The following is a 27845-nucleotide window of genomic DNA, read 5'->3' as shown; positions in this document are numbered from 1 at the left end:
ATGGTCTGAGAGGCTGTTTGTTATGATTTCAGTTGTTTTGCATTTGCTGAGCAGTGCTTTACTTCCAATTATGTGGTCAGTTTTATAGTAGGTGTGATGTGGTGCTGAAAAGAATGTATATTCTGTGGATTTGGGGTGGAGAGTTCTGTAAATGTCTATCAGGTTTGCTTGCTCCAGGTCTGAGTTCAAGCCCTGGATATCCTTGTTGATTTTCTGTTTGGTTGATCTGTCTAATATTGACAGTGGGGTGTTAAAGTCTCCCACTATAATTGTGTGGGAGTCTAAGTCTCTTTGTAAGTCTTTAAGAACTTGCCTTATGTATCTGGGTGCTCCTGTGTTGGGTCCATATATGTTTAGGATCGTTAGCTCTTCTTGTTGTATCGATCCTTTTACCATTATGTAATGTCCTTCTGTCTCTTTTGATCTTTGTTGCTTTAAAGTCTATTTTATCAGAGATGAGAATTGCAACTCCTGCTATTTTTTTTTGCTCTCCATTTGCTTGGTAAATCTTCCTCTATCCCTTTATTTTGAGCCTTTGTGTATCCTTGCATGTGAGATGAGTTTCCTGGATACAGCACACTGATGGGTTTTGGCTTTTTATCCAATTTGCCAGTCTGTGTCTTTTGATTGGTGCATTTAGTCCATTTACATTTAGGGTTAATATTGTTATGTGTGAATTCGATACTGCCATTTTGATGCTAGCTGGCTGTTTTGCCTGTTAGTTGTAGTAGATTCTTCATTATGTTGATGCTCTTTAGCAATTAGTGTGATTTTGAAATGGCTGGTACTGGTTGTTCCTTTCTATGTGTAGTGCCTCTTTCAGGAGCTCTTGTAAAGCAGGCCTGGTGGTGACAAAATCTGAGTACTTGCTTGTTCGCAAAGGATTTTATTTTTCCTTCACTTCTGAAGCTCAGTTTGGCTGGATATGAAATTCTGGGCTGAAAGTTCTTTTCTTTAAGGATGTTGAATATTGGCCCCCACTCTCTTCTGGCTTGCAGATTTTCTGCCAAGAGATCTGCTGTGAGTCTGATGGGCTTCCCTTTGTGGGTGACCCGACCTTTCTCTCTGGCTGCCCTTAGTATTTCTCCTTTATTTCAACCTTGTTGAATCTGACGATTATGTGCCTTGGGGTTGCTCTTCTTGCGGAATATCTTTGTGGTGTTCTCTGTATTTCCTGCAGTTGAGTGTTGGCCTGTCTTGCTAGGTGGGGGAAATTTTCCTGGATGATGTCCTGAAGAGTATTTTCCAACTTGGATTCATTCTCTTCGTCCCCTTCTGGTACACCTATCAAATGTAGGTTAGGTCTTTTCACGTAGTCCCACATTTCTTGGAGACTTCGTTCATTCCTTTTTGCGCTTTTTTCTCTGATCTTGATTTCTTGTTTTATTTCATTGAGTTGGTCTTCGACTTCTGAAATTCTTTCTTCTGCTTGGTCAATTCGGCTATTGAAACTTGTGCATGCTTCGCAAAATTCTCGTATTGTGTTTTTCATCTCCTTTAATTCATTCATATTCCTCTCTAAGTTATCCATTCTTGTTATCATTTCCTCGAATCTGTTTTCAAAGTTCTTAGTTTCTTTGCATTGATTTGAAACATGTTCTTTTAGCTCACAAAAGTTTCTCACTATCCACCTTCTGAAGTCTAATTCCATCATTTCGTCACAGTCATTCTCCATCCAGCTTTGTCCCCCTGCTGGTGAGGAGTTTTGGTCCTTTCTAGGAGGCAAGGTGTTCTGGTTTTGGGTGTTTTCCTCCCTTTTGCACTGGTTTCTTCCCATCTTTGTGGAGTTATCCACCTGTCGTCTGTGTAGTTGCTGACTTTTCGATTGGGTCTCTTGGTGGACCCCCAGATTGTTGATGATGAAGTATTTCTGTTACTTAGTTTTTCTTCTACCAGTCTAGCCCCTTTGCTGTACGACTGCAGAGGTCCACTCCAGGCCCTGCTTGTCTCAGGTACACCTATAGCAGCTGCGGAACAGTAGGGATGCTACCAGTTTCTTTTTCTGCTATCTTTGTCCCAGAATGATGTCTGCCAAATGTCAGTCTTTTGGATATAGAGGGGTCAGGGAGCTGCTTGAGGAGACAGTCCGTACTCTATAGGAGCTCAAGTGCTGAGCTTTGAGCTCTGATGTTCATTTAGGGCTGTTAGGCTTCTGTGTTTAGTTCTGCTGCAACAGAACTCAAAAAAAGCCCTTTTTTTCTCAGCTGCTCTTTCTGAAGGGGTTGGTGCTTTATTTTTGAGTGTCTGCCGGGTTGTCCTGCCCAGCTAGGAGGCAGTCTTGCCCTGGCGGGGCTCCGCACTGCTGGTGTGAGGTTTACCCTGTTTCTGCAGTCTCCGCCCTGCAGCCACGGGCTCCGCCCTGCGGTGGAGTCTCTCTGTTGTACCGGGTTGCCTCGGCAACGGCAGGCTGTGTCAGCGATGGGCGTGTACCTCAGTAGGGGCTGATTGCCTCGGTAATGGCGGATGCCCCTCCCGCACGGAGCTGCACCTTAAGGTAACCTCCTAACAGTGAGCATTTGGAATCCTGTTTTGTTTGTCGCGCTGCGCTACCCCTAATGCTTTGTCCTGGGCTGGCTCACTGTTCAAGTCCCGTTCAGTCTCAAGTTCAGCCCTCTCAGGTCTCAGGTTGCCAGTTCAACAGGGCACCCGGAACAGTGCGCTTTTGTGCGGACCTCTGTGGAGCGCCTCTGCACTCCGGCACGGGCCGCAGCCGCACCGGCTGCTGGCTACACCAGTCAAGATCTCTGGCTGGCGTCCCGCGTTTGTTTTATATCTGGGAATTTCCCCGTTCTGTGGGCAACAAAGGTCCGTCTGGAAATGCGTCCCTGACTCACCTACTCCGTGCATCCAGCGAGAGCCTCAATCCTCGGTTGTTCTCACAGTGCCATCTTGAGTCCATGTTTCAACTCCTGCTTTCTTTTGCTCTCCATTTGCTTGGTAAATCTTCCTCTATCCCTTTACTTTGAGCCTTTGTGTATCCTTGCATGTGAGATGGGTTTCCTGGATACAGCACACCGATGGGTTTTGGTTTTTTATCCAGTTTGCCAGTCTGTGTCTTTTGATTGGTGCATTTAGCCCATTTACATTTAGTGTTAGTATTGTTATGTGTGAGTTTGATACTGCCATTTTGATGCTAGCTGGCTGTTTTGCCCGTTAGTTGATGCAGACTCTTCATTTTGTTGATGCTCTTTAGCATTTGGTATGTTGTTTTGGAATGGCTGATACTGTTTGTTCCTTTCTGTGTGTAGTGCCTCTTTCAGGAGCTCTTGTTAAGCAGGCCTGGTGGTGAGAAAATCTCTGAGTACTTGCTTGTTTGCAAAGGATTTTATTTTTCCTTCACTTCTGAAGCTCAGTTTGGCTGGATATGAAATTCTGGGTTGAAAGTTCTTTTCTTTAAGGATGTTGAGTATTGGCCCCCACTCTCTTCTGGCTTGTAGTGTTTCTGCCGAGAGATCTGCTGTGAGTCTGATGGGCTTCCCTTTGTGGGTGACCCGACCTTTCTCTCTGGCTACCCTTTGTATTTTCTCCTTCATTTCAACCTTGGTGAATCTGACGATTATGTGCCTTGGGGTTGCTCTTCTTGCAGAATATCTTTATGGTGTTCTCTCTATTTCCTGGACTTGAATATTGCCTGCCTTGCTAGGTTGGGGAAGTTTTCCTGGATAATATCCTGAAGAGTATTTTCCATCTTGCATTCATTCTCTTTGTCACATTCAGGTACACCTATCAAATGTGGATTAGGTCTCTTCACATAGTCCCACATTTCTTAGAGACTTTGTTCATTCCTTTTTGTGCTTTTTTCTCTAATCTTGGCTTCTTGTTTTATTTCACTGAGTTGATCTTCGACCTCTGATATCCTTTCTTGTGCTTGGTCAATTTGGCTGTTGAAACTTGTGCATGCTTCACAAAGTTCTCTTATGTTTTTCAGCTCCATGTATTCACTCATATTCCTCTCTAAGTTGTCCATTCTTGTTGTCATATCCTCAAATCTTTTTTCAAGGTTCTTAGTTTCTTTGCATTGAGTTAGAACATGTTCTTTTAGCTCACCAAAGTTTCTCATTACCCACCCTCTGAAGTCTGATTCTCTCATTTCATCACACTCATTCTCCGTCCAGCTTTGTTCCCTTGCTGGTGAGGAGTTGTGATCCATTGTAGGAGGTGAGGTGTTCTGATTTCAGGTGTTTTCCTCCGTTTTGCACTAGTTTCTTCCCATCTTTGTGGATTTATCCACCTGTCGTCTGTGTAGCTTCTGATTTTCTGATTGGGTCTCTGCATTGACGTCCAGATTGTTGATGATGAAGTTATTTCTGTTTCTTAGTTTTCCCTCTAACAGTCTGGCCCCTCTGCTGTAGGACTGCTGAGGTCCACTCCACGCCCTGCTTGCTTGTGGAACACCTACAGCAGCTGCAGACCAGTAAGGGTTGCTACCAGTTTCTTCTTCTGCTATCTTTGTCCCAGAATGATGCCCGCCAAATGTCAGTCTGATCAGTCTTTTGTGAGGTGACTCTTTGGATATACAGGGGTCAGGGAGCTGCTTGAGGAAACAGTCTGTACTTTATAGGAGCTCAAGTGTTGAGCTGTGAGCTCCGTTTTTCATTCAGAGCTGCTAGGCAGGTACGTTTAAGTCTGCTGCAGCAGAATTCATAAAACCCCTTTTTCTTCCCCAGGTGCTCTGCCCTGGGGAGTTAGGGTTTTATTTATGAGTGTCCATTGCACTGTCCTGCCCAGCAAGGAGGCATCCTTGTCACTGCCTGCCTTCAGAGGCTTTACTGAGCTGCTTTGGGGTACGCCCTGCTGCCATGGGCTTCACCCTACTGCCGTGGGCTCTGCCCTCCTGCTGCGTGTATTTCCCTGCAGTCCTGTTTATATGGGTGTGGTTAGAACTGCCATGGCAATAGTGGCCTGCCTCTGTAATGGCAGACTCTCTCCGTTATGGCGGGTTGCCTTGGCAATGGCAGGCTGCGTCAGCAATGGCAGACTACCTCTGTACAGGTGGAGTGCCCCTCCCCGACTGAGTTGCACCATCCTGAGTTCAGCTGTGCTTGCCGTGAAACTCTCAACCTGGAGTGTTTCCAATTGCAGTTGTTTTTTGTTTGTTTGTTTTTGTGGGGGTGGGACCTGCCGAGCCTGAGCACCTGGCTCCCTGCCTCAGAGCCCTTTCTTTTTTTATAAATCCAACAGTTGACTCTCTCCCAGGGGTTCCAGTCGCCTGCTGAAAGGGCGCTGGGATCTGTGTGATTTCCTGTGTGGTGACCCACTGCACTGGCTGAAAAACCATTGCTGCCCAGGAATCTCCTGGCCTGGGTTTATGTTTCTGTCTCATTTAATCAGATGAATGGGCTAATCTGCCTTCCCGGATCTCTAATTGCCAGTTTAACAGGGCAACCAGACCAGTGTATTTTGTATGGAGAGCCACTGTGTTGCAGCACCTGTCAAAACAGCCGTGCTGGCTAAAACAGCCACGCTGGTGACCCATGGGGCTCCTCCACCTGGGAATCTCCTGGTCTGTGGGCAATAAAGATCCATCTGGAAATGCAGCCTCCACTCACCCTCTGCACTTTCACTGGGAGCTGCAATCCTGAGCTGGTCCTACAGCGCCATCTTCTCTCTCTCCATTAATGTTTTTCATTTTTTATCTTGCCTCTATAGTTTATATGAAAAAATTGGTTTAAATAAACTACTCTATCATTACCTTATCATCTATATATATTTTTGGAGTGCTTTCTGCTGGCAGGGAAGAGTGCCAGGGCTGAGACTTTAGGACAAACTTTCTCTCAAGGGCTTATAATGTATTCTCATTAACATATAAATAATAAAGATAGTTAGTTTTATTTAATTTCTGAATATGTCATAGGTATAATAAGGGCTATTGGCATTCAAAGGAGGACTTAATCTCCAAGGGAAATAACATTTTAAGTAGGTCATGTGGATGGTCCACAAAATGATGCTAGGTAGGTGGAGACATTTCAGGCAAAAAATGTGGGATAAAAATAAAGTGTGAAAGTAGAATGAAGATAAGATGTTCTGGGAAATGATGAGCATGACACTTTGTCCAGGGCTTAACATGATGCTCAATATGAGTTTGGCTTAATACTTCTTGACAATAACTGAATGGCTAAATAATCAAGTCTTATGTAGCTTGGAATAACTAAAGCATATAAACAATTTCAGAGAACAGGTAAAATCAGCTTGTCAAAGACTGACTTTTGTCTTGAACATTATTAAGTGATTTAGGGTTCGAATTTTGGTAACAAATTTTCAACTCTGCTACTTACTAACGGTGTAGCAAATTATGTAATCTTTCAATGTTATTTTCATTATGTGTTACATGGGGATAATTATAACAGTACTTAATGGTATTACTGTAAATATAAAATAAGATAGGACATGTACAAGCAAAATCTTCTAAGCAAAAGATTTGACATACAGGGTATACTAAAATATTTTTAATTGCAAATACTTGGAAGTGCTTTTAAAATAGGTGATGATAAATTTGTATAATTAAAAATATTAAATGAAAATCTCAGTAAGTTTTAAATAAATATATATATAACTATTGTTAATTTGTTACTAAAATTATTAAGTATCTTTCATCATATTTTCAAGATTAGCCATCACATATTGAGATATATGAGGATATTCTATAAAGACAGTTATTTTCATGTTCATTCCTTAATCCAGGTTATTACTTAGAAATATATCTTATAACAGTAGGTAAGGAAATATGCTTTGAACAACTTAGATTAATGGGCAGTTGAACAATTATACACAAATAATTTTTTACTCCTTCATGTATATATGATTTACATTTGAAACTTTTAATTAGTCTTTTGTAATGTTTAGTGATCTGGACTTTTTGACATCATTGCCAAATATTCAATCTATGGATGCATGTTCTTGACATATAACTAGTCATTATTTTTTATTATGTTTAACTTATTTGGATTTAGAAGAATGGACTTCTTCCTAAGTAACCTTAACTTTTAGTATGAGATTCTATTGCAGATTGACACTGGCAGTTTCTTCTATGACATGGTTTACTTGGCATTTAAGAAAGCACTTCATCATTTAGTCTAATAAATTGACAAATGATAGATTGGTACAGAGGCCAGAATTTGGCTTTCATAGGTGAAAAAACAAATTTTTGCAAAAATTAGAGAAATAATTATGAAAATCTTTGAATATATAGAAATGAACATCTCATTTTAATAGCATACAGCACTTTAGTAGAAAATTACATAAATTTCTTGGACCTTATATATAGTAATAAATTAGTAAAGAAGACATGTTATCATGATGAAAGAAACATTGGTCGTGGAGTTAGAGGTATCATAGGAGAATTTCACAAATTCAAGAACATCAGAAAAGGAAACTTAATGATGTAGTTGATAAAAGATTCTAATAGGGAGAGTAGCATTTTGTTCCCTTTTAAATTAGAGTTCATAGAAAGTCCACGTTATTTGTTGAGCTGCTTCTACTTTTGTGTTAATGAGAAAATAGATACATTAAATATAGCCCTGAATTTCAAGGTGCTAACATTAGATAAGACATATATGTAGGGGCTGATAAAATGAAAATAAATTAATCTTGTTCAACCAACTTACTTTATAAATAAAAAAAATTATGTGTCATTTTACTAACTCATAGAGATGATTGGATTTTATGGCAGAGCTGGAGCTCAATTACAGTTTTTTTAAATGTTTTAATTTACTGCTTTTTCTACATTAAACAATGAAAGATTGCTGTGCCTCATTTTCCCCTTCTTAATATGCAAAACTATCATCATAATCATGTTCACTTTTATCATCACTATCATCACCATCATTCTGAATCCTACATTGTTGCCTTAGTCTATTTTCTACTGCTATACCAGAATACCTGAGACTGGGTAATTTACAAACAATAGAAACTTATTTGGCTCATAGTTTTGAAGGATGGGAAGTCCAAAAGCATGGTTCCAACCTCTTTCAAGGGCCATGATGCTGTATTATTCTATGGCAGAGGGGCGGTAGAGTAAAAAGGCAGAAGGTCATATGAGTGGTTGAGAAAAAGAGGGCTGAACTCCAGTAATAAATGCATTAATCTACTTACCTCTCAAGGGTTTCTCTTCTTAGTACTGTAACAATGATGAATTTCTAACACATTAACTTTAGGGGAACATATTCAATCCGTAGAAGTTGTCTTATTCCATTCAGGCTACTGTAACAGAATATGACAGACTGGTGGCTTATAAACAACAGAAATGTATTTCTTGTATTTCTGGAGGCTGGGAAGTCCACGATCAATATGCCACTAGGTGCATAGATGGCAAACTTCTCATTGTGTTCTCACATGGCCGAAGAATGAAGGAGCTCTCTGGTTATTACCTCTTTTATTAGGGTAATAATACCATTCATGAGGACTCATGACCTAATCACTGCCTAAAGGCCCCACCTGCAAATACCATCACACTAATGATAAGGTTTCAACATATGAATTTTGGGAGACATACATTTCAGTCTGTCACATTTCTGGCGTAAGGTGTATTTAAACCTGCAGGAGTTTAGAAGAAAGAATGGTAATGAAGAATGGAGAAGTACATTACCAGTCACATGGGTCCTGGACTACAGTACAGTGCAGGGATTCTAGAGCAAGACAGTTTGGGTATAAATCCTCTGCTACTTACTAACAGTAGAACCATGGACAATTGAGTTATAATTTTAGAAACTTCAGCCTTCATCCGGGCATGGTAGCTCATGCCTGTGATCCTAGCACTTTGGGAGGCCAAGGAGTGTAGATCACTTGAGATCAGGAGTTCAAGACCAGCCTGGCCAACATGGTGAAACCCTGACTGCACTAAAAATATAAAAATAAGCTGGGTGTGGTGGCAGGTGCCTGTAGTCTCAGCTACTTCAGAGTTTGAGATGGGAGAATCACTTGAACCTGAGAGGTAGAGGTTGCAGTGAGCTGCAGTTGCTCCATTGTACTCCATCCTTGCTGTCAGGGCAAGATTCTGTCTCAAGAAATACATACATACATACATACATACATACATACATATAAATAAATAAAAACTTCATCCTACTCCAGTTTAGAGTAACAAAATCTGTGGTCAGGTGTTTCAAGTACACAAACTTGCATTTATTATAAAATACTCATTATATGTTAGCTTTTATATCACTACTAACCAAACACGTTTTTCAAATCTGTCAACAGGTTAATCAATTCAAGTCAGTGTAACCAGAGGAAAAATTTGTTCAAACCAGTTTTTACTATATACATGAACTTCATTCTCAAATTTTAGTAACATCAAGATTGGATTTTTCCAAGGACACACTGAAATTTTAGGATGCCTTAATAACAACTACAAATATTCATTTTGATATTTACTTTTCATTCTATTTTCAATATATGTTTTTTCTTTTATATGTGACTCTCTCAATAAAAACATTTATAATGTTGAACAAAACAATCTAATAAGAACTGTTTTGTTTCACAAGTTAGTGTGATAAGTATTAAAATAATATTGAGGCCAGGGTATGTTGGCTTATACCTGTAATTCCAGTGCTTTGGGAGGCCAAGGTGGTAGGATTTATTGAGCCCTGGAGTTTGAGAGCAGCCTTGGCAACATAGTAAAATCTTGTCACTACAAAAAAGAAAAACCATTAGCCAGGCATCATGGCACACAGCTGTAGTTTCAACGACTTGAAAGACTGAGGCAGGAAAATGGCTTGAGCCCAGGAATTTGAGTTTACAGTGAACTCTGATCACACCACTGACCTCACACCTCGGCAGGAGAGCAAGACTCTGCATCTAAAAAATAAATAAAATAAAAAATAAAATATATAAAAATAATAATGCCCAAAAGTAACATAAGTGGCAATTATATAAACAATAATATTACACTAAATTTTTTCTAGTATGATTATTTAAAAATGGAGAAGTTTGGTGACTGTTGTGATAGTCTAACAGAAGCAACAAGAATACTGTCTTATCACTGCGTATTACATTACTCAATGCCTATAAAATGAATTATATATCACAAAAAGTAGATTTTTAACTTCCCACCATACAAGGGGAAATTTTATATTGCTAGATATTGACCCTTGATGTGGTTTGGCTGTGTCCCCACCCAAATCTTATCTTGAAGTGTTCCCATAATCTCCACCTATCATGGGAAAGACCTGGTGGAAAGTAATTGAATCATGGGGACAGTTTCCTTCATTATCCTCTAATGATAGTGAGTGAGTTCTCACAAGATCTGATGGTTTTATAAGGGGCTTTTCCCCCCTTTGCTCATATTCTGTCTCCTGTCACCATGTGAAGAAGGACACATCTCCTTTTCCTTCTGCCAACATTATAAGTTTCCAAGGCCTCCTAGCCATGTGAAATGTCATTCAATTAAATTTCTTTTCCCTTATAAACTACCCAGTATTGAGTATATCTTTATTAGCAGTATGAGAATGAACTAATGCAACATATATATTTATATATTTTATTATATATAATACATAAAGTATATATTATAGTTATATATACATTTATGTATGTCTAATTATACATATGTATATATACATGTGTAATTATATAGTTATAGATATAATTTAAGATTCTGGATATTATTAGAAATTAGAAGGTGCATATGATAAAATATTGACATTGATTTAATACTAAAGAAAAATTAGAACAAGTAAGAAACAAAGAACAAAGGCCTTATTTTTGTCTTTGTTCTTTGAAGAATAAGATCTAACAGACATAGCTTTGTGAGGGTATGTTACATATCTATTGTTATATAACAAATTACTCTAAAATAGCAGCTTAAAACAACCACGATTTGCTGTTTTACAGATTTTGTGGGTCTTGAATCTGGAAATGGTTTAGCTAGCTGGTTTGGCTGAAGATCTGTCTTGTTTTTTCAGTCAAGTTGTTGGCCAGGGTTGCAGTTTCATCTAAAGGCTCAACTGAGGAGGATCTTCTGAGTTCATTCACGTAGTTGTCAGCAGTCCTCAGTTCCTCACAGACTGCTGGATTGAGGGCTTTATTTTCTTTCTGCTTGTTAGTCAGAGGCATCTATCAGTTCCCTGTCATATTGGCCTCTCCATAGGGAAGTGTGCAACATAGAAGCTCACTTTCCCTAGAGTGAGCAATCTAAGAGAGAGAGAATGCCCAAGGCATAAGCCACCAAGTTTTACAATCAAGACTTGTTGAAAATAAGACTTTTATAACTGACTGATCTTGGTAATGACATGCCATTACTTAAGCCATATGCATTACTGGTCATAAAAAACATTCTTGCTACAATGTAGAAGGGGTTCTACAGAGGTCTAATTAGCAGGAGGCAGGAATCAGGGAAAACTGGCTACCAAAGAAGGAAAGTGATTTTCCCTAATTTCTAACAAAGAAAGTGTTGCTGCCCTCCTTAATTTTTAAGGCTCTTAGGGCCACATTTCCTTCCCTTGGGTGGTGATTTTGGTGATACTACCTAGTAAACTCAATGAAGTTCTTATCTTTCTAATTACTTAGCATAAAAACAAGAAGGTTCTGGTCTAAGCAGATATCTGCCTGTTTTTTCCATGGATTTCAGAAAACTTAGCCTGTTTGGCTAGCCCTTCAAGTTTTGAATCTCTCTTATAAAGTAAATTGGAAAGAAGATTTACTAAAAACATTTACATAAAGTACATAAGGTAGTAGCATTCTTTTATGCCATTTTGTCTCAAGAGTCCATCTTAATGAATCTGTTTATCTGCACCCAAGGCTGGGCTTTAAAATCATTATTTTCTAATTTAGGACTCCTTAGCTCTCTTTTATGAACAAAAAATGAATGGCTAATACCAGGATTGTTTCCAATAGGCTTTTTAGAGGAGATGGCAGTGGTTATCTCAGTGGCTAGTTGACATGTATAATAAGATGTGAAGACTTGGTGAAAATAATAAGTTTAGCATATCAATTAGTGGCTTATTAAAGTAAATCACACTTGGGTAGCTGGAGGAAATTATATTCATTTAAATTGTATATATTTTCACTCAGAACAGATGAATGAAAGAGTATTTCGCTTCCCTCATGATTCAATCAGATTTTTCTTTTTTTGTCATCCAGGTTTTCATGCTTGCTGTGTAACTGATTCTGGGCATCTGGTGAATGGCAGACAAGCCACAACCTCAAGGTATCTTTCCAGAAACTGCCATGTCTCTTTTCATATCTATTTAGAATACATTTTTGCACTTAATATTAGATATATGCAGATATATCAAGGGGTAATGACTGCTTTTTCTATTTCCTTAAGTTGTAGATGACTTGAGAAATTACAAGGGACAGCATGGCCTTTTTCTGAATGGGTCCTTTTATAAAAGTTTAGTTAACCACATGTCATAGATTTTATTATTGTTCCCTACTACCTGTTTCTTTCCCAAGAGGTATATACCCACTCCTTTTGCCATCTGACTACCACTGCAATCCACTAGGTAGAATATATCTCCAGTGCCATTGGCAAGCTTGGGCATGTGACTTTAATAGGGAATGTATGTGGACATAATATAAACCATGTTTTCACAGATAGAGTTCTTAATCAGCCCAGCCTGGGTCCCAGCATAAAAAGATACTTAGAGCAGGGCTGAGCAGAGTTAACAGCAACTCTTAGACCTGTGAGTGAAAAATGTGTTGTTGAAAACCACAGTATTGAGATTTTAGAGTTGTTTGTTTTCATAACTAAACTGTTAACAACTGTATAAATTGCGAAATGACATTTCCTGTGATGGGCCATGTAGACAACTGTCATGGCTGCCAACCAGAGAATGGGTTATCTCTTTGCATACTCTGTAAAGAAAGGACTGCTGTCATGATCCATTATTTCACACATTTGAAGGTAATAAGTGAGAGAACTTTCAACTGTGAAGAATATCTATAAATGTATATGTTTTCTATTTCTTTGTAAAAGATGATCAATAGACTAGGTATGGATGAGCACCTTAAGTTCAGAAACAGAAATTTGTGTGGTACCTGTTAGCCTATTGTAAGAGTCTACTTTTAGAATGTTCTCAGTAAAGTGACTATTTAGAAGACCCATGGGAACATCATTCATTTGCTCAACCATTTGCTTGTTCATTATTATTACTTCCATGAGAACTAGGAAGATATTAACAGAAAAAGGTGGAGTCTTGGCTTTTAGAATAAGAAATAAATTCTGAGGAGAGATAGATTCTGCTAATTCATCCTGATATCCAGGGCACTCTCAGTTTTGCAGACTGATTCCAAAGTCAAATATTTTGCATTTCCCATAGATTGAGATAAACCTTAGAATGGAGAGTATATTTTATGCCCTTGTGAAGTATTTTGTATGTATTTTTTTCCATTCTTGGTTGTGGTCATTATCTATGTCTTTTTCTCCATAGATAAATCTAGTAAAAGTGGTAAAACAAAGAATATCTGTATACCTGTTTTAGGTAGTTAGTAGTGAGGACAGAGTTTAGAAATCTATATCCTATTTCCCAGAAGGATCTGCAATTGGGGTGGTGATGGTAACAAGAACATCCCAGGTTAGAAGTAGGTATAATGACTTCTTAAGAGGATGAAGTCAAAGGGAAAATATCAGGGACATGTGAGGAAAGAGTGGGGGTTTTCTGGGAATTTTTTCAAACTGAGAAGAGGGGGTTAAGTTTTAGAGAACTTAGTCTATTTGGCCAAGTTTGAGCATGGTCCCCAAGTTTTTCCTTTTTTCCCTTAAAATTTTATTGAAGGATAACTTACAGATAATAAAAGGCACCCATCTTAAGTGTATAATATAATGAGTTTTGGAAAAATGTATAACTCATATATACCACCAAATTAAGACATAGAATACTTTCACCACTCCCCCAAAAATACCTGTATGATACTTCCAGTCGATTCCTCCATCCCTGGGCCCAGGCAATAAATTATTTGATTTTCACAGTAAAATAGTTTAGCCTCTTCTAAAATTTCATATAAATGAATGTTTAATAAAATCTTTCATGTTTTTCTTTTGCTCAGCATTTTTTGAGATTCATCTATGATATTACTGCATCAATAGTTTACCTTTTTGCTGTAGTGCTATTTTCCATTGTATGTGTACAACACATTCTATTTTAACCATTTACCTGTGGTTAGAAATTTTGTTGGTTTCCAGGTTTTGGGAACTGTGAGAATAAAACTACTTGTGAACATTCAGGTAAAATCTTTGTAAACTATATTTTCACTTTTGTTAAACAAGTAGGTAGGAGTGGAATCTCCAGATCATATGGTAGGTATGTATTTTAAACTTTTGAAAAAACCACTGGCCGGGTGCGGTAGCTCATGCCTGCAATCCCAGCACTTTGGGAGGCAAAGGTGGGTGGATCACAAAGTGAGGAGTTCAAGACCAGCCTGACCAACATGATGAAACCCCATCTCTACTAAAAACACAAAAAATTACCTGGGCATGGTGGCATGTGCCTATAATTCCAGCTACTCGGGAGGCTGAGGGGAGAATTGCTTGAAAGGGGACCTGGGATGCAGAGGTTGCAGTGAGCAGAGATCATGCCACTGCATTCCAGCCTGGGCTACAAAGCAAGAGTCTGTCTCAAAAAAAGAAAGAAAAAGAAAGAAAGAAAGAAAGAAAGAAAGAAAGAAAGAAAGAAAGAAAGAAAGAAAGAAAGAAAGAAAGAAAGAAAGAGAAAGAAAGAAAGAAAAGAGAGAGAGAAAAAACTGTCATACTCTTTTCCAAAGTGGTTGTACTATTTTGAAATCCTAAGAGCAGTGTATGAGAATTCCAGTTGTTCTATTCCCTCTTCATCACTTGGCATTGGTTTTTAAATGTAGCCATTCTTGTGAGTCTGTAGTCTGACTGAAGAGTTGAGCATCTTTTCATGTGCTTATTGGTCATTTGTACATCCTCTTTTATAAAGTGTCTGTTTAAACCTTTGGGCATTTTAGTTTAAAGTGTGTGTGCATGTTCTTAAGTTTAAGAGTATTTTATATTTTCTACATACAGGTCCTTTGCCAGATTATGTATTACCCAATCTCTGGCTTTTTCCTTCATTTCTTAACATTTTTATTAGGAAGAATAGAAGTTTTTAATCTCAATAAAGTTCAATATATTCACATACACTATTTGTTTATAGTTTATTTTTTGTGTCCAATCTAGAAGTGTGTGCCTTCTTCAAGCTTGCAAAGATTTCTTTCTTTTTATTTTCTAGAAATTTCAGTTAGCCTGATGAACCACATTGAGTTTTATTTATGTATGGTGTCAAGTGAGGGTTGAGTTTCAGCTGTTTCCATGACTCAGTTATTCCAGCATTATTTGTTGAGAAGACTTTCTTCCATTTAATTACCTTGTCATTTATGTTGAAAATCTATTAACCATGTCTGTATGATTCTATATTCGAGTTTGCTATTCTATTTTATTGATCCATATATCTTTTTTTTTACTTTAGCACCCCCTTTTCTAATTTCTGTAAATTTAGTCATCTTTCACATTTTTTTCTCCCAAAATTGTTTGGCTATTTAATTTCTTTTTGTTTCTATAAAAACTTTTAGATTAGTGTTCCCATATCTACTGATTAGCCTGCTGGGATTTTTAACCAGGATTTGTTGAGTACTGTATTTGTTCATTCTCTATTACTATAAAGAACTTCCCAAGACTAGTTAGTTTATAAAGAGGTTTAATTGACTAACATTTCTGCAGGGCTGGGAGGCCTCAAGAAACTCACAATCATGGTGGAAGGGAAAGCAAACATGTCTTTCTTAACAAGGTGGCAGGAATGAGAAGTGCAGAACAAAACTGGCAAAAGCCCTTTATAAAACCATCAGATTTCATTGTGCCATTGCACTCCAGCCTAGGTGTTAGAGCAAGACTTGTCTCAACAAAAAACAATGACCAAAAAAGCCATCAGATCTCATGAGAACTCACTCACTATCTAGAAAACAACATGAGGGTAACCACTCCCATGATTCTATTACCACCCAACAGGTCCTCCCACAACATGTGGGGATTATGGAAACTATAGTTCAAGATGAGATTTGGGTAGAGACATAGCCAAAGCATATGAACTATGTAGATCATTTAGAAAGAACTGACAATTTAACAATCTTATGTTTCTATTCCATTCACCTGGTTTATATCTCCCTTTATTTAGGGCTTCTTTTAAAAATTTCTCTTGCCAAGGTTTTTCAGTTTTCAGCATATTAGACATTGCTGACAACCTTAAGGAAGCTGTGGTACTGTGGTACTTCTTATGGTTCTGGGAGTTTGGGGTGGATTTTTTTTTTTTTAGGGAGGTTAGGAGGAAGGGAGGAAGGCAGGAAGGGAGGGAAGGAGGAAGGGAGGGAGGAAGGAAGGGATGAAGGAAGGAAGGGAGGAAGGGGAGGAGGGAGAGAGGGAGGGAGGGAAGGGAAGGAAGGAATTCAAGCAATGAGAGAGACATTGCCGACCTGGATCTAGATAGAGGTTTACAAGTTGATTTCTTTTTTTGAGAGAAGGAAAGAAAAAAAATGAGTAAAGTAGAGAAAGAAAGAGGAAGAGAGACAGGGAGGGTGAATGGAAATATTGCTTTATTCTGAAAAAAAAAATGGGTATGAATAATGGCCAATGTTTCATTTATGAGTAGGTGTGATGTGGTATTGACAAGAATGTATATTTTATGTATTTGAAGTGCAGAGCTCTATAAATATTTATTAAGTTTACTTGTTCTGGATCTGAGTTCGAGTCCTTGATATCCTTATTAATTTTTTGTCTCATTGAATCTAAGTCTCTATATATCTGGGTGTTAGGATCGTTAGCTCTTGTTGTTGTATTGATCCTTTTACCACTATATCTTTGTTGCTTTAAAATCTATTTTATCCGATACAAGAATTGCAACTCCTGCTTTTTATTTATTTATTTATTTATTTATTTTTGCTCTCCATTTGGTTGGTAAATCTTTCTCCATTCCTTTGTTTTGAGTCTTTGTGTATCCTTGCATATGAAACAGGTCTGGATGTAACATGTCGTTGGGTTTTGGCTGTGTCTTTTGATTGGGGGATTTAGTCGATTTAAATTCAGGGTTACTGCCATTTGATATTAACTGGCTGTTTGATACATTCATTGATGAAAATTCTTCTTTATGTTGGTGCTCTTTACTTTTTGGTATATTTTTAGTAAGGCTAATACTGGTTGTTTCTTTCTGTGTGTGATGCCCCTTTCAGAAGCTCTTGTAAAGCAGGCCTGGTGGTAATAAAATCTCTGAGTACTTGCTTGTTCATAAAAGATTTTATTTTTCCTTCAGTTGTGAAGCTTAGTTTGGCTGGATATGAAATTCTGGGCTGAAGGTTCTGTTCTTTGAGGATGTTGAATATTGGCCCCCACTCTCTTCTGGCTTGTAGAGTTTCTGCTGAGATATCTGCTGTAAGTCTGATAGACTTGCCTTTGTGGGTAACCTGACCTTTCTCTCTGGCTGCCCTTAGTATTTTCTCCTTCGTTTCAACCCTGGTGAATCTAATAATTATGTGCCTTGGGGTTGCTCTTCTTGAGGAATATCTTTGTGGTGTTCTCTGTATTACCTGGGGTTGAATATTGACCTGCTTTGCTAGTTCAGGATAATTTTCCTGAATAATATCCTGAAGGCTATTTTCCAGCTTGGATTCATTCTCTTTGTCACATTCAGGTACACCTATCAAATGTAAATTTGGTCTTTCCACATAGTCCCACATTTCTTAGAGACTTTGCTCATTCCTTTTTATCCTTTTATCTCTAATCTTGTCTTCTTCTTTTCTTTCATTAATTTGGACTTTGACCTCTGTTATTCTTTCTTATGCTTGAACAATTTGGGTGTTTAAACCTGTGCATAGTTCTTGGAGTTCCTGTTTTGTATTCTTCAGTTCCATTAATTCACTTATATTCCTCTCTAAGTTGTCTATTCTCAATAGGATTTCGTCAAACCTTTTTTCAAAGTTCCTAGTTTCTTTACATTGGGCTACAACATGTTCTTTTAACTCACAGAAGTTTATTATTATCCATTCCTTGAAGAGTGATTCTGTCATTGGGATGTGCTTGCTCTCCGTCAAGCCTTGTTCCATTGTTGATGTGGAACTGTGATCATCTTTAGAGGGAGAGGCATTCTGATTTTGAGTATTCTCAGCCTTTTTACGCTGGTTTCTTCCCATCATTGTAAATTTATCCTCCTGTCGTCTTTGAAATTACCCACTTTCAGATTAGGTCTCTTGATTGGACGTCCAAGTTGTTAGTTCGCAGGGCCAGAATGGCAGCGTTAAGACTGATGGTGCTTTTCTGCCCAGGATTCTCCTGTCTGGCTTCCTTCTTGTGTCCGTAATGGGTGACTCTGCCTTCCCCGGGCTCCAAACCTCGGTCAGAAGGGGAGCCAGCCCTGTTTACTCTGCTCCGAGAGCTGCCACTCCGAGGTGCCGGCAAAACCTCTGCGCCAGCCACAAGAGTAGCGCTGGCGACCCGTGGGGTTCCTCCACTGGGGATCTTCTGCTCTGTGAGCGACCAGAATTTGTCTGAAAGTGTGGCATCCTCTAGTTCTCTGCACTTTGACTGAGAGCTGCAATCCCGAGCTGTTATCGATCGGCCATCTTGGATCGTCTCCCTGGGATGGATATTTTTATCTTAAATATTTCATGCTTTTGGATACTGTATGGTTTAAATTTTTTATTTAAAAATTTTCAATTGTTCATTAGTAGCATACAGAAATAACAGTGACATAGATATTGATCTTGTATCCTTGTACTTTAAAGCCTTGTAAAATTCATTTATTAGCTTTTTAGGTGATTCTTCAGGACTTTCTGCATGGAACATTATGTTACCTGTAAATAAGCAGCTATGTGTCTTACTTTACTGTATTGGCCAGATTTGTGGTCAATACAATAACGTAAGACACATAGCTGCAATACAACACTGAATCAAATGGTGAGAGATGTTCTTGCTTTGTTCTAGTCTCATGGGAAAATATTCCATTTTCCTCCCTAAATATGATGCTTTCTGTAGGCTTTTCAAAGATTCCCTTTATTGGGTTGCATAACTTTTTTCATATTTCTACTTTACTGAGGTTTTTTTTTTTAATTTATGTATGGTACTAAATTTTATCACATGCTTTTCTTCCTGCATCTATCCAGATAATCAGATGCTTTCTTTATCTCTTTTATTAACATTATTTTATTGACATTTTAATGTTTAATCAACCTTATATTCTTGCATAAATGATACTGGATTTGATTTGCTTTTAAGATTTTAGGAGACTCGAAATTTTTGTAGAAAGATTTAAAATTTTAAACTATTTGTATAATTCAATTCACATAAGTATATTCAATTTTATTATTTATTTTTGTTTCAGTTTTGATAATTAGTGTCTTTTAAATAATTTATCACTTCATCTATGTTGTCAAATTCATTGGTATAACATTGTTTATAATATTTCCATGTTAATAGTCCTTTATAATTTCCTTGTAATATTAGTAGGTTCTCTAACATTCCTCTTTCAATTTATAAAATATTGTAATTTATATCCTCTTTCTATTTTTCTTGATCAGCCTAGCTAGAAGTTTAACTGATCATTATAATTGGTATTTTCAAAGATCTAGTTTTTTGCTTTCATTTATTTTCTCCATTGTTTGTCATTTCCTGTGTTATTGATTTTCACTCTTGGCTTTATTTGTCTTTCTAACTCTTTGAGTTTCATTTTCTCTTATTTACTAGCAGCTTATGAGAGAAGCTCTGAGCATAAATATTAGACCTTTCTTTTTATTTATAAGCATTTAAAATTATAAATTTATAGCATATAGATTGAACTGCTTTAGCTGCAATTGAAGTTTTGATAAGTTATGTTTTCATTTTTTTAGTTCAAAATATTTTCTAAATTTCTGTGGGACCTCTTCTTTGATCTCTGGCTTACTTAGAAGTATTTAATTTAATTTTCTTGTAGCGGGGGACTTTCCGGGTATCTTTTTGTTAATAGTAGGTTGTGCTTTGATATTTCTTTTTTAATTTATAAAATACTGTAATTTATGTCCTCTTTATATTTTTCTCAATTGGCCTAGCTAGAAGTTTAATTGATCCATATATTTGATCTTTTCAAAGATCTAGCCTTTTGCTTTCATTCATTTTCTCCATTGTTGGTCATTTATGATGAATCCAATTTGTTTTAGTCAAAAACCATATTTGTATTATTTTAATATTTCAGAATTTCTTGAATGATAATATAAATATACTTCGTGCTAACTGAATTCTGCACTTAAAAGTCGTTAAGATGGGGTAAATTTTATGTGTTTATTTTGCCACAGCAAAAATGTTTGCTATTATTTCTTAATTATAATAAAAATTGGCTGAAGCCTGTAATCCCAGCACTTTGGGAGGCCGAGGCAGGTCGATCACGAGGTCAAGAGATCGAGACCATCCTGGTCAACATGGTGAAACCCGTCTCTACTAAAAATACAAAAAATTAGCTGGGCATGGTGGCACGTGCCTGTAATCCCAGCCACTCAGAAGGCTGTGGCAGGAGAATTGCTTCAACCCAGGAGGCAGAGGTTGTGGTGAACCGAGATCACGCCATTGCACTCCAGCCTGGGTAACAAGAGCAAAACTCCGTCTCAAAAAAAAAAAAATATTGTTGAGACTTCCTTTATGTTTCAGGTCCACCACATCTATGGCAACTTTTTCACTGTCAATGTGTATTCTGTTGTTTTTGGCTAGAGTGTTTGATAACTATTGATTAGGTCCAGCTAATTGAGACTGTTGTTCAAATTTTCTGTATCCTTACCGATCTTCTGTTTAATTGTTCTGTAAATTAGAGAGAAATTTTGAAATCTCTATAATTGTAGACTTTTCAGTTTCTCCTTTCAATTCCATTAATTTTTACTTTACTTTGTTGAAGGTGTGTTCTGGAGTACATATCCATTTAGATTTGCTTTGTCTTATTCATGACTGATATCTTTAGCATCATGAAATGTCCATCTTTTCCCAAATAATAATAGTCCTTGTTCTGAAGTCTACTTTGCTGATAATATAGCTACTCCAACTCCCTAATACTTAGTAATTGTGTAATATACATTTTTCCATTCTTTTATTTGAATCTATCTATATCTTCATATTAATATTTGAAGTGTGCTTCTTGCTGTGTCTTTTTTTTTTTAAATAAAAGTCCAATCCACCCACTTATCTTGAATGTAACCATCAATCTGATTGGGTTAAATCTATGATCTTACTATTCTTTCTAATTTTTTTCAGGTTTTGTTTGCTTCTTTCCTCTTCTTGGTATCTTTTTGGTTGAGAATTTTTGAATATCATTTTATCGCCACTCAACTTGTTATCTACACCACTTTATTATTTTAGTGATTGCTCTGTCTGTGATTTATCACAGTCTGTCTGCAAATATTACTATCGTTTCTCTGCCATATGACAGTGTACTTCCATTCCTCCTTCCTGTTCTATATGCTACTTTTATACATTTGCATCCTGTATTTATTACAAATCCTAGCATATTGTTCTTATTTAAAATTTACCTTTTTTGGGGGGGTATCTCATATTGATGGTACATGATAAGGTAGGACTCTCTAAGCTGCTCCTCTTTTTTGGGGAGTCTAGGATAGAAACTGCGTTGGGAGTGGGAGTTTTTTAGTGTGTTGGGCTATTGTTGGGTCAAGGATTCCCCAGCAGCTGAAAATCTCTTTATTCTTCTCTTGCTTTTTCTGGGACTAATGGCCCAGGGGCTCTTTTCCTTGATGTACACCACTCTTGCTGTAATCAAATTTATTATTAGGCCAGGACATGAGCTGGACAAAGTGGTCCTTGAGAGCAATGTCAGCCCCAGCGTCAAAAGAGAAATAGCAGGTGCCACTGTTAACACCAAAGGAGACAATCTGGTTCTCAGTGTAGCCCAGGATGCTCCCATAGGGGTCCTCTGATAGCTGCTATGCTATTTTCCTGATGTAATCATAATTGGCAGCTTTCTCCAGATGGTAGGTTAGGTCACGACCAACGCAGTGGATACAGGGAAAAGGAAAGTCATGTTGAACTTCCCATTCAGCTGGCATAACCTTGCAGGTCCAGGAGACGCAGAGATGATGTTCTTGTCAGCCCCACATTGTCATGCGATTTCCTCAGATGGGCCATTAACGGTTTTCTGGTATCAGTGATCATATGAACTTTGCTCTCTTCATGATGCCAAAGTTATCCTGGATGACTTGTCAGAGGGCAAACGCAATTGGTGTTGCTTGAGGCATTGCTGACAATCTTGAGGAAGTTGTCCTACTTCTCATGGTTCTTATGGTCTGGAGGTTCGAAACATAAATGTGAGGGCATCAGTAGAAGGGGTAGAAGTGATGACCCCTTTGACTCCACCATTTAAATGAGCCCCAGGATCAATGGACTCCACAGCATATTCAGAACAGCATCATCCCATTTGATGTGAGCACCATCTGGCTTCTGGAAAATAGAGATGGCCTTCCCATTGTGCACAATCTTCTTGTTCTCAGCCTTAACTGTGCCACTGAAAGTGCCATGTATTAAATCATACTGAAGTATGTGTACCATATTGGTTATATAGTGAAGGAGTCATTGATGATGACAGTCTCCTCTTCGTTGGAGTTGAAAGCAGTCCTACAGTCCAGGTGCCCAATGTGGACAAATCTGGTGACTTGGACCCTTACCTTTATGTCTTAGGTATGTGTCTGGCACTTCACAAGAATACATGGCTGTTTGTGGAACAGGAAGGAGCAGAGAGCCAATTATCTTTTAAGAAACTTAAAAGTGAAGACAATCTCATTCTATATTTATTCATATATTTACCATTTTTTGGTGCTCTTTATTCCTTTGTGTAGATTCAAGTTTTTATCTGGTGTAATTTTTCTGTGCCCAAAGAAATTCTTTTAAGATTTCTTTTAGTGAAAATCTGCTGGTGAAAAATTTTGGCAGCACATGGTTATAGAAAATTATTATTTCACTTCTTTGAAGGGTATTTGTGCTGTAGCCCCAGGGTTTTAACCAGCAGAGGGTGCTGTGCCTCTCCAGAGTTTAGGATGAGAATAATGCTGAGGTGCTTCCAACAGACCTCCCGGCTCTCAATGAAGCTGGAGTCTAGTCTTGGCACTAAATTTGCAGACGGTGTCGTTTCATCTTAAGGCTTGATGAGAGAAGACAGCAGCTACTCTCCATAGTCTACGAGATAAATACAAAATATTACTAGGATGTGGTAATAGTTTACTTGAAATAGGTCAATAGGAATTTGTAGTGTTCTTCAATATTAATTGTTTTTTCCTGGCAAGAAGTTTACTAGTGTGTTATAGCTTAATTTTTGTTAGTGGAAAAGAATTGGTCTAGATTTGCTTTCAAGATAAGAGATAGGTCTCTTTGTCCTTGTGAAAGCAGTACTTGGTACTAACATTTTTCTCTTGAAAATGCCCATAACTTTTCCTACTTTCTTAGAGTAAGAAATAGGTAATTATAGCCATTATGTTAGTAATTTGGACCTGGATTCCAGAGTAGGTGATCATTTGTCTGAAGATTATATTCTATTATTAATTTTATTTTAATATGTGAAGATGATGCTTTTTTAAAAACAGAGAATCTTTTTTTTTAAATAGCTTAATCCTTACCTCAGTTTTTAAAAATTGTACTTTAAGTTTTGGGGTACACGTGCAGAACATGCAGATTCGTTACAGAGGTATACACATGCCATGGTGGTTTGCTACATCCATCACCCAGTCATCTACATTAGGTATTTCTCCTAATGCTATCCCTCCCCAGCCCCCCCACACTCTGACAGGCCCCAGTGTGTGATGTTCCCCTCCCATTGTCCATGTGTTCTCTCTGTTCAGCTCACATTTCTGAGTGGGAACATGTGATGTTTGGTTTCCTGTTCTTGTGTTAGCTTGCTGAGAATGGTGGTTTCTAGCTTCATCCATGTCCCTGAAAAGGACATGAATGCATCCTTTTTATGGCTGCATAGTATTCCATGGGTATATGTGCCACATTTTTTTTATCCAGTCTATCACCGATGGGGATATGGGTTTGTTCCAGTTCTTTGCTATTGTGAACAGTGCTGCAATAAACATACATGTGCATGTCTCTTTATAATGGAATGATTTATAATTCTTTGGTTATATACCCAGTAATGGGATTGCTGGGTCAAATGGTATTTCTAATTCTAGATCCTTAAGGAATTGCCACACTGTCTTCCACAATGGTTGAACTAATTTACACTCCCACCAACAGTATAAAAGTATTCCTATTTCTCCACATCCTCTCCAGCATCTGTAGTCTCCTGACTTTTTAATGATCATGATTCTAACTGATGTGAGAGGGTATCTCAATGTAGTTTTGATTTGCATTTCTCTAATGACCAGTGATGATGAGCTTTTTTTCATATATTTGTAGGCTGCATAAATGTCTTCTTTTGAGAAGTGTCTGTTAATATCCTTCACCCACTTTTTGATGGGGTTGTTCATTTTTTTCTTGTAAACTTGTTTAAGTCCTTTGTAGATTCTGGCTATTAGCCTTTTGTCAGATGGGTAGCTTGCAAAAATTTTCTCCCATTCTGTAGGTTACCTGTTCACTCTGATGATAGTTTCTTTTGCTGTGTGGAAGCTCTTTAGTTTAATTGGATCCCATTTGTCTATTTTGGCTTTTGTTGCCATTGCTTTTGGTGTTTTAGTCATGAAGTTTTTGCTCATGCCTGTGTCCTGAATGGTATTGCCTAGGTTTTCTTCTAGGGTTTTTAGGGGTTTAGGTATTAAGTTTAAATCTTTAATCCATCTTGAGCTAATGTTGTATAAGGTGTAAGGAAGGGGTCCAGTTTCAGCTCTCTTCATATGGCTAGCCACTCTTCCCAATGCCATTTATTAAATTGGAAATCCTTTCCCCATTGCTTATTTTTGTCAGGTTTGTCAAAGATCAGATGGTTGTAGGTGTGTGGAGTTATTTCTGAGGCCTCAAAAACAGAGAATATTATACTCTGATATGTTATAGAAAGAGGCTTCACTATAGGACTGAGGGCCCCACAGAGTTGTGGGGTGAGCCTTATGCTGTGCTGTGGTGCAGGATCTGAGAAACAAAGAGACAGGACACAGAAGTACAAGAAAAATGCAGCTGGGCTCAGGGGGGCCACGCCACATATAAGCAGAGTCAGGCGAGGCCCCGAATGTCCAGAAGCATGAGTATGTATTGTGTATAGGTTAGGGGGCAGGGCAGTGAGTGAAATCATCTTTAAGGATAGTGATAGGGTCGTGAGCAATAAAACATGGGGTCCACCCCCATTAGGTTACCAAGGCTTGAAGGTGGGCTGTGCACAGTGAAGAGGGTGCAATGTGCAATACTTCTTTCTATCTATGGGCAAACTACTTCTAAGAAGATTTATAGGAGGATGCTTTAAGTCACATAAGTGACAGAGCTATCAAGTTTACTGCCACCTTCTGGCAGTTTCCAATGGGTTCTATGGGAAGATGCTTTTCGAGCAGCATAGTAGCAAGAGCTGATAAAGTTCACAGTCACCAAGGTGGATTGCTGGTCTGAGGGCAGCCTTCCACGAGAACTGGAGCAAGGTCCTACAACTCCTTTATCAGGAGGAGTGGCTCTTGCCCCAAGCCTGCCATACAGCAGGTATCTTTACAATACTGAACGCTGCCACCTGGGCCACGGATTCTTGTTCTGGTATAACAGTTTTTCCCTTAAATCATGCTCAGCACTGTGTCTGCTCTAGGCATTCCTCCGATTATGAGCTGCTTATTCCTTAATTCATGCTCTGTACTGTGTCCACTCTAGACATTCCTCTGATTATGAACCAAGATATAGTTATAGGTATATATGTAGTGAAATATTCTTTAGGCACTCATACTATCAACTACTATATGATTATATGAAGGGACTCTTCAAGCCCTAATTCTATAAACTAAGATATAATAATGTAAAGGATTACATAAAAGGAAATAGCTGAGTAGTAACACTATAAAGTGAGATATTCCTCAAGCCCTAACTGTGCCAGGGTTCTGCTTAGCTTTCATTCCTTGGTGTCTATATGGGAGGTTACCCACATTCACACCTTTAGAAGCCCATGAAATGTTTCACATACAGAAACACTCAACTTTGTAAGGATAAGTTAATTACCTGAGTTCACTTTCTATAGTAATATAGCAACTGTAGTGAATTATACTTTGCTAGTAAATTTCTTTATTGTATATGGAAATTCATGAATCACGACGTCACTTTTCTTCATTGCATGACAGAGGTTTTGCCTATTACATTTGGAAGACAATCAGCATCAGAGAGGCAGTTGGGATAGTCCTTGGTAGACCTGGCTCCACTACATACTGGTTCTTTGGCATTTGCAAGGTATTGAATCTCTCTAAACATCAGCTCTCTTTTCTGTAACATTAGATTAACCATAGTATCTAGCTCATAGAGTTATTGTGAGTTTCTTGAGATAACGTGTGTAAACCACTCCGCACAGCATCTATAACATTTTGACTCAATAAATGTCAAAGTTGATTTTAATTAACTTTTATGTTCTGTGAAAAAACACACGGAATTAAGCCACAATTACTGTCTCTATTCTGTGGATACTTCAGGAAGCATGGAGATAATGCAAAAGAGATAAGCAGTTAAATGGATGAATGTTAATAATTTTCTTATTAGGTGGAATATCCTAACTCTGATAAAGACACAGTGCATATGATTTCTTGAGGAGTTTTATGTTGTAAATCAGGACTAATAGTATAACACAATAGAAAAACCACTGGGTTTTGTATCAGGAGACTTTGCTTTATCTTGGCTGTGTTACTTTCCACCACCTAATTTTTGCAAATATACCTATTATCGTCTTCAGCCATATGTGGAAGATAAACCTCTTCTAGGGTTCCTTGACCCTAGCAGTGGGAAAGTTTCTGATGCATTGTCTGGGAGGGTCACTGGCAGTCAGGTTATACTCCCAAAGCAACTGGACTTTGCCTGTTATGGACGGAATCATGTTCCTCCAAAATTGATATGTTGAAGTATTTACCCCAGTACTTCAGAATGTGACTGTATGTGGAGTTATCGTAAAGAGATAATTAATATCAAACACGGTCATTGGAGGTGGATCCTAATCCAATACGACGGGCCTCCTAATAATAAGAGGAGATTAGGACACAGATACCCAGAAGACCAGGTAAAGACACCAGAAGAAGACTGCCATCTAAAAGCCAAGGAGAGGGGTCTTCAGAAGAAGCCAACCCTGCTGACAGTTTGATCGTAGACTTCTAGGCTCTAGAATTATGAGAAATAAATTTCTGTTGTTGCAGCCATCCAGTCTATGGTACTTCATTATAGCAGTGCTAAGACACTAATACACCACCTGTCTCCTTTGCTCAAGGTCTCTTTCTCAGCATGACTTCTCTAAGAAACTGGGACATAGTACTATGTGGATAGTGTCTATCAACTTATGAGTCCCCTCCTACTTCCCTTACATAAAAAGAATTAAATGTGTAATCTTTGCCGGCAAAATGAAAAATTGCTGAACTGAACTTATATTTGAAAGGCTCTGTTTTCCTGTAAGTGCTGAGGTCTGACAATATGTCACCTATTGAAGTCTGCCAAGCTGTGGCAGTGGAGCTACCTTGTGGTTTTTCTCTGCATCGTGTAAGCCAAGTTTCCTTTACGTAGAAATACCCTTCTGAAGCAGAAGAACAAAGGAAAGAGGTACCGCTTTCGAATTTCCAGAGGTTATGTGAATATTAGATGTTGCTGTCTAGCCTACAAGAAAAGTGAGTGTGCCCTCAAGACAAATGTACTGAAGGAGTGCTTGCTTTTAGAAGCCAAAAGGATTATCCAGATATTCCGAATGTTAGAGAAGCTGGTGAGGACCTTGTGTTCTGAATGTTAAATTGCCAATTGGTTCTTTTGCTGACAAAGGCGG

At 38.1% G+C, this 27845-nt stretch overlaps 1 protein-coding gene across 2 annotated transcripts in view; it reads left to right on the top strand.

Annotated features, from left to right (window-relative positions):
* SAMSN1 (SAM domain, SH3 domain and nuclear localization signals 1) overlaps positions 1-27845 on the top strand; it is a 555105-nt gene that overhangs the window by 265033 nt on the left and 262227 nt on the right. For both annotated transcript variants that reach the window (XM_078358566.1, XM_054248946.2), the window contains exon 6: positions 12076-12142. The gene's annotated coding sequence lies outside the window, so the exon portion shown is untranslated. The remainder of the gene's footprint in view (positions 1-12075; positions 12143-27845) is intronic.

The sequence above is a fragment of the Callithrix jacchus genome, chromosome 21 (assembly GCF_049354715.1).
Source record: "Callithrix jacchus isolate 240 chromosome 21, calJac240_pri, whole genome shotgun sequence".
In the NCBI taxonomy this organism is placed as follows: domain Eukaryota; kingdom Metazoa; phylum Chordata; class Mammalia; order Primates; family Cebidae; genus Callithrix; species Callithrix jacchus.
The sequence above is the reverse complement of the archived record's forward strand: the minus strand, read 5'-3'. Positions and strand labels throughout refer to the sequence as shown.